This window comes from Anas platyrhynchos, chromosome 1 (genome assembly GCF_047663525.1).
Source record: "Anas platyrhynchos isolate ZD024472 breed Pekin duck chromosome 1, IASCAAS_PekinDuck_T2T, whole genome shotgun sequence".
NCBI lineage: Eukaryota > Metazoa > Chordata > Aves > Anseriformes > Anatidae > Anas > Anas platyrhynchos.
The window spans coordinates 100,858,838-100,865,742 of record NC_092587.1 but is presented as its reverse complement, the minus strand read 5'-3'; the positions used below and the strand labels follow the sequence as shown (position 1 = coordinate 100,865,742).

General features: G+C 35.4%; 1 long non-coding RNA gene across 1 annotated transcript; it reads left to right on the top strand.

The window, feature by feature from the left end:
- The first annotated feature begins 547 nt into the window (after window positions 1-547).
- On the top strand, window positions 548-6,595 carry LOC106019242 (uncharacterized). The gene is made up of 3 exons (XR_001193904.5): window positions 548-1,358; window positions 2,910-2,961; window positions 4,402-6,595. It is a non-coding gene; the product is annotated as an uncharacterized lncRNA (long non-coding RNA).
- The last annotated feature ends 310 nt before the right edge of the window (window positions 6,596-6,905 follow it).

Sequence of the window (6,905 nt, the reverse complement as noted above, 5' to 3'; positions counted from 1 at the left end):
GAGGAACCAAAGCATGCTAAGAGGGTATCTGGAAAGGATATTTCTCAGAAAGGATGAGAGGAAGGCTACAGAAGGAAATGTAAACAGGGCTGGGATAATCTCAGTTACTAAGTCTTCACCTGGTAATACTATTGAAAAATACCAATATCCTAAGAAAGATAATTTGGCACACGGGTATAGGAAGCTCTTTTGTTTTAACACAAGTTGTGTTCCGTACACAGCAGAAACATATGGGAAAGTGGAAGAGCTTTTTTCTTTTTCCTCCTCTGGTAGCTTTGGGATCTAACAAACAATAGTATCAAGGGATTGCAGTCACCACAACATACCACTAGCATAACAACCTAAAAAGAAGGCTAGCCTTTGTACCTGTAGCAGAACACACTGAAAAAAGACAGCGCTGCTTAAAAAGAAGATTGGAGTCATGTGAACTCAAAGGGACCAATTATTTTTTCAGCTGTACTGGTCTTTCAGCCTAAAGGCACCTGCTGAACTACTCCTACTCTCATTTCAATCCAGAAAATTCACAGGTGGTTTGTGTTAGATTATGGGGACCTTCATAATCATCACTTTGTTGTTACTACTCTTCTCACTGTGTTTCAGTGTTTTGATCAGGGGACTGGTTTTGCTTATAGTCACAGATGGTTTCTGTTTGACAGGCTGACAGGCAGACAAAGTAAATAGGCATGGAAATAAAATATTCCTTTGTTTTGGTGAATCAGGCCAATGTCACCAGTTGTCATGTGGGGTAGACACTGCTTGATAATGCTTCTGGATGTGTTAGGATGGGGAGAGGATATTGTATATAATCATGCACTAGAATCTTGCATAATTCTTTCCTGGGCACAGGAAATCTTGTTGAAGATTTGATCAACAAATCTGAGTATACTGTTAAATTGTACTATTGCTTTTACATTTAAGGTGGTAAGTGGTGCCATTATATAGCACTGTGAAATTTTAAGGGGTTAGTCTGGAAAAATCCCATCTGGCAAAGATGTGCTTGATCCTGCATATCAATAGGAGGACAAATCAATAGCAGGATGAAATGCTAGATAATTATTGTGTGTCTGTGCTTATATCTATTGGCTTGCCTTTGCAGTGCATGAAAGGAATTTTGCAAAAACAGAAAAACAAACAAAAACTAAGAACACAAACTGCTTTGGTCAGCAAAGATGCAAATACTAATATAGTGTATAAACTAGTAACCTAAGTGTTATAAACCTGTTTTAATGACAACTTTCATTATTATGAAAGGAGAAATCCAATAAATCAATAAGAATTTTGAAATTGTTGAAATACTTTAGATAAAAATGGACTGTGTTATGACTTTTGTGGAAGCTCTTGGAAAAAAGTGCCATCTGGTAAGTGAACTCCCCTGAGGTAATTTTGTGGGTCTGGAAATCTGGTTTTCTCTAAAGAAATTGTTACTAATGTACTGATGTGATATGACATAGTTTCCTTTTTGGCAGGTTAGTCAGTAATAGAGAAAGTTAATGCCATAAGCCCTCAGATTGATCTTTTTCCAGTTAAATGAGGAAAAGAATCAAATAAGTATCTGGTTGACCAGGCCCAGAAAGGATGATTATATGACAAATCTCTCATTCTCCTTACATATAAATTAAGGTGAGCCTAAAGCTGTATTTTAATTGAAAATAATGAAGGTATCAAAACAATAGATTTTGTTTTACTGACAGATGGCATACTGAAAGACAGGCTTTATTTTTTTATGTTCAATACTTGAAATAAATGATTTGGTTAATATACGTTGCTCTTAGGCTGCAGTTCTAGATGAGAGCCTTTATGTGAACCCTCGCTACAAAGACCACACCTGCCATCAGTTTCTATCTGGGGGTAGAATTGGGCCTGATGCTTTTTTGTGCTAGGCATTCCTGTGATTTGTAGACCCACACCACAACCCTCAGCAGGGCTGATGAGCAGGCAGGTGGTGTGGCTAGCTGCTGGCACCCTATGGTACTCATAGGGAGCAATTGGCCCTGCATGGTGACTTGGGGCACAATGCTGCTGGTGCCTGGGTTCTGTACCCACACGGCTGTGTTCTGGAAAGAAAACCAGCCAGAAGAATTCAGCTTGCTCCAAGATGGAAGTCACAATTCTGCCACCACCTTGAGGGTGTTTTCCTTCAGGTTTTGGCTTGGTTTGATGGCTTGGATTTGTTGATGTTGGTGTCCAAAGACAGTTTGCAATAATGGTGATTGTTTTACAGTTGTTTTACAGATATTACAGTTTTTAAATTGAAATTGCTTTCTTTTGTAGGTACAAGAAGTCAACAAACTATATTTAGTTTAACAAAATATTAAGAAAAAATGTGTAAAAAATGCAAATTTTTGTTTTAAAATATTTAGTAACATCAGTACAATCTGAAAACTAACACTGTGCATTTTTATGGATAACTTACCTTCAGTAGGATAAATGCATATTTCTGGGTTAAGTAAAATTCTGTGTCTATAGTGGAAACAATCAAAAATCCAGAAAGAAATAAGTATTTCCACAAAAGAAATGGTTTGTTGTCTGTTTCATGGAGAAAAAAAAAAAAAAAAAAAAAAGAATTGGGAAAGAAGAGCAAGTAGGAACTCTCATGAAGAAATAACCACCAATTGTATTATAAGAGCACACAAAAGTACACATGAAGTGCTTATAATGAGATTTATGGATTGTTTCCAATGTATTCAAAGTAGATGCTGATGTTCTTTTTTATTTTATTTATTTATTTATTTATTAATATTAAGTATTAAAAAAAAAAAAAAAAGAAAGGAGAAAAAAAATATTAGAAGGCAGATCTGTGTAGTAATGAGTACCTGAAAACAGGATTGATCTTGATTAAGTCAATCTCAACTGGAAAGATTTTTCTTTTTGTTTGTATCTGCATTAAATTCTGTTCTATTTTCCATCAGGTTCTGTTCTCCCAGAATTTGCAAAAGGCTGACTTTCTCACTTTTTTCATCCGTAAGTTATGAACCAAATAGTATATCAGAATACATTTGAAAACTTAAAAAGTTTTATTATTGAATTGTGTTATAAAATGAGACTTGAGGTTTTTCTGAGAGATTTGTGAAAGTTGAAACAGGTATACTATCATTCGTGTAGGCTCATGCTTGTTTTCAAATAAAATCACAATTTAATTCTGTTTGCTGCAGCCTGTCATCTTTATCTTATGTCAATGATAACTTCTCAGGCCATCTTCTGATGAATCTTAGAGACTCTCTATACTACACATCTTCATAGATTAGTGAGATAAACATACTGATACAAATATTTCTGGTATATGTCCCATGCTTTTTACTATTTTTGGCACCAGAGCAGTTTCAATATCTGTATCTAATTTTCTTGCACTTACTTTCCATAAAATTTATATACATCTATATATTTTTCAAAATGAAAATAAAGTCAAATAACTAAAGCACTTTTATTATTTAAGTTTAAATTATGACTAGGCTGTTACTCTTGCCAGTAGTAACAAAAGTTAAGTGCAAATACTGAAAATTAAAATATCATCCATCTACAATTCCTCTGTTCCTCTGTAGACATAATAGTTGGTGGTGGTGGTTGTTGTTGTTGTTTTAATTTATCTTAGTTAATTTTTTCACTTTTCTCCCTGTGTTTATCACTTTAGGAAAAATCATGGGTAAACATTGTCCCTCATTTTAGAGAACTGGAAATCAAAAAAATCATTCAGCTTGTATCTTTGCATTAAATCAAACTTGAAATAATTTATCCTTCCCATGAGCTTTGCAGATACACAGATCTCATTCATGCAGCTTCTGTGCAACTGGCACAGCTTTCATTTGATTTGGTTATCCATGTGTTTCTGCATGCTCACATTGGATCCCAGGCCTAATAGAATGCATGGCATGTCCTCATGATGTTTCAGATACTCTGGGTAAATCAGATCATTAAAATACAGCTTAACCTCATGAATCACCCTATATATATATATATATATATATATATATATATATATAAATATTCCTTTTGAAAATTGAAAATGGACAGAGATTTTTCTGTAACAACTTCTACATTATATACATTTTTATATAAGACAGTATGTATGCTGTGTTTGACATGTTATTCCCTAAAACTCACAGTTTTGACTTATCTTTCTGCAATTTCATTTGGGATTTAATCTGGGGGAAGGGCCATCTTTTTGTGTTTTGTTTGCACACTGGTCTGCGCAGAGGCCAGACGGTTGGTTGGGACTCCTTGTTGCTATTGTTGCACAAATAGGTTTGGTTTGAAATTGAATCATCAATAGAAAAATATTTATTGTGAAGTTTCCCAGTTTTCATCTGTTAATACCTTGGTCACTAAATGTATAAAAGAATTAAATAAAATTTGAAGCACATACTGTGATAAAGTACATGTAAGTATATTTATGTTTTCTGACAGGTGAAACCATCTTTTGATTCATCTGAGCCTAGATTTCGGTTGTTGAAGCCTATCTACGGGCAGGAGGCACCTCAGAGCCAAGCAAAGTCCAGAGTCCCTGGCACTTCATATACTTTGGTTGTTCTTCATTAAGACACGCAATGATGTTGCTTACATGACCGATGAGTTCCCTTGCCATTTAGCAAGGATGTGGATGTCACCTTTCCAGAACAAAGGCAACGTACAATTTCCTAATATCTGCAGGAAAGAGGGACTGTTCCTTAGCCTCTGCTTTCACTGCTCACCTCAGGACAGATTGCTCCTGCCTCAGTGGTGTGGTGGGAAATCTTCTTCCTAACAACTGAGGGCATAGCCCAAGCCTGGTCTCATGCCACAGCTTGTTGGGGCATGCTTTAGTGTCCTGATTCCTGTTTCTCTAGAGTCTCTTGTTCATCCTCTGTCTATTTTATTGGCTTATCTCTTTATTTTATTTTGTAGGAATTGACGTGCCTGCAATTGAGGGCACCAGGATGCAGCAGATATGGGTCTCCGGTAAATATTCATTTCAGGCTTAGAATGAATGAATCTTTCCAAAGACTTCAGATATTATTTAGAAATCAACACCAGTATCATATATTTCTCAATTGAGCTACTGGTTTTCATTAGGCTGGAAAACTCTTCTGTTGCTTGTTCATGACGCAGTTCATACTTGACCTTACTCTATTGCTGCATTTAGTTGCTCACTGGGCAAGACTTTAATCCCCTACTAGCAAACTGAAGTCATATCAACACTCAAATGCTGCTGTGATCTGTTGCTACGTTATCAATGTGAATAGAGTCTTGCTCCCTGACCCTTGGGCCAGCCCACGGAGATGTACTACATGGACATACACATTCTGCCTACATGCAGTTCATGTAGAATAGCAAGCACTAGGCAGCACCCTTGAGATTACTTGCAGAGCAAACAGAAATATTCATACAAAAGAATGAAGATTGGGGCTGCTTTTTCACATCAGTACTTCTGCTTTAAAATAACCACATTCTCTCTATATATGAAATGATTGGGCCAGCCCAGTAACAGAGAGGAAGTTTAGCACAAAAAAAAAAAAAAAAAAAAAAAAGCAGTTTAAAAAAATATAGATGACAGAGAAAAGGAGAGGATTACTTACAGCTTCACTGAGCCTTGAACAAATGCAAACACAAGCATGAAGAAATAAGATAAAACAGAAAGATACAAGCCCTGTACTTTGTAGATCACCATGAATTTCTTCAGGTCTACACCTGACTTTAAAACAGCTGTAGACCTCAAAAGCATTTATGAATCTAGGGTGTGAAGTGCTGCATTCTCTAAAAGATGAAGAATAGAAAAACACAATAAAAGCCAGAATTTTAAATAGTAAATTCAACAGGAAGGAGAGAGAGAAAGAAATCTAAATGAAAATTTGTTCTGGACAAATATTTGACTTCTAATAATTTTAATTACACATCAGAAAATACACTATCAATTTTCAAAAATATAGAAATGGTGTGGAAACCTGATTGGAATATGTTTGTCAGGGAAGAGAAGGTCAGATCTGAAATATTTTCTATTGATTTTATGCCAAAGGTAGTTTTTCTGGATCTCAGACTGCATACCTATACAAAACATGGTAAGAAGACTCATCAGATTCCTTTCAGAAAGAATATCTCCAGGAATAACTCTACAGTGCTATCCAATTAGCCTTTTTGTAGTTGCAAAAACTATTCACAAAAATAGCTCACTGGGTTCATGTGCATTGAGTAGTTCAAATGAAAAATCATCAGTGGAACTGAATTAAAACCATAGAGCCAAGGGCTCTTCTGGTATAAATCACGTGCATTGCTATAATAAAACAACATGTAACAGAAGCAATTCTTCACACCACTAAATTTTGGCATTGGAGTTGGTCCCAGAATCCAAATCTTGCTGCTTCAGCTTCCATATTTTCTTAACATGTAGGAAAACCTAAACTGCAATGTGCTGTAATCATTTTGTGACATTTGTGAATAGAATGTATATAACTTAGGACCTAAAAAAGCAAAAAAAAAAAAAAAAACCAAACAAAAAAAAAAACACAAGCGGGATTTATCTTATTTTCTTCTTTTTTTTTTTTTTTTTTTTTTTAAATGGTCCTGACCTTGCCACTAAATGCCATTTTCTTATCTGTATAATAAAGCAGAGGTATTGTGCCATGTCTTGATTTTACCAGTTGAAGTCTTTCTTTTTTCATAATCATAAAATATATGTCAAGCACCATGAGCAACTCCTTTATGCCTTGCTTGCAGTGCTGCAATTAGGATCATACTGTGTCATATTCGAAGCTCAGTGACTGTTAAACGTGCTATGCCCGCATCACACTAACTACTGTATCAGTCATTTTAGATGACCCCCTTGAAAATTGCTGCCAAAAGTTTATATGTCAGAAATCACTTTCAAAATGCTTATGAAGTGAAGAATTTTCACAGCTCTTTACCTACTCAAATACTAAAAACTGTCAGTCAATGAA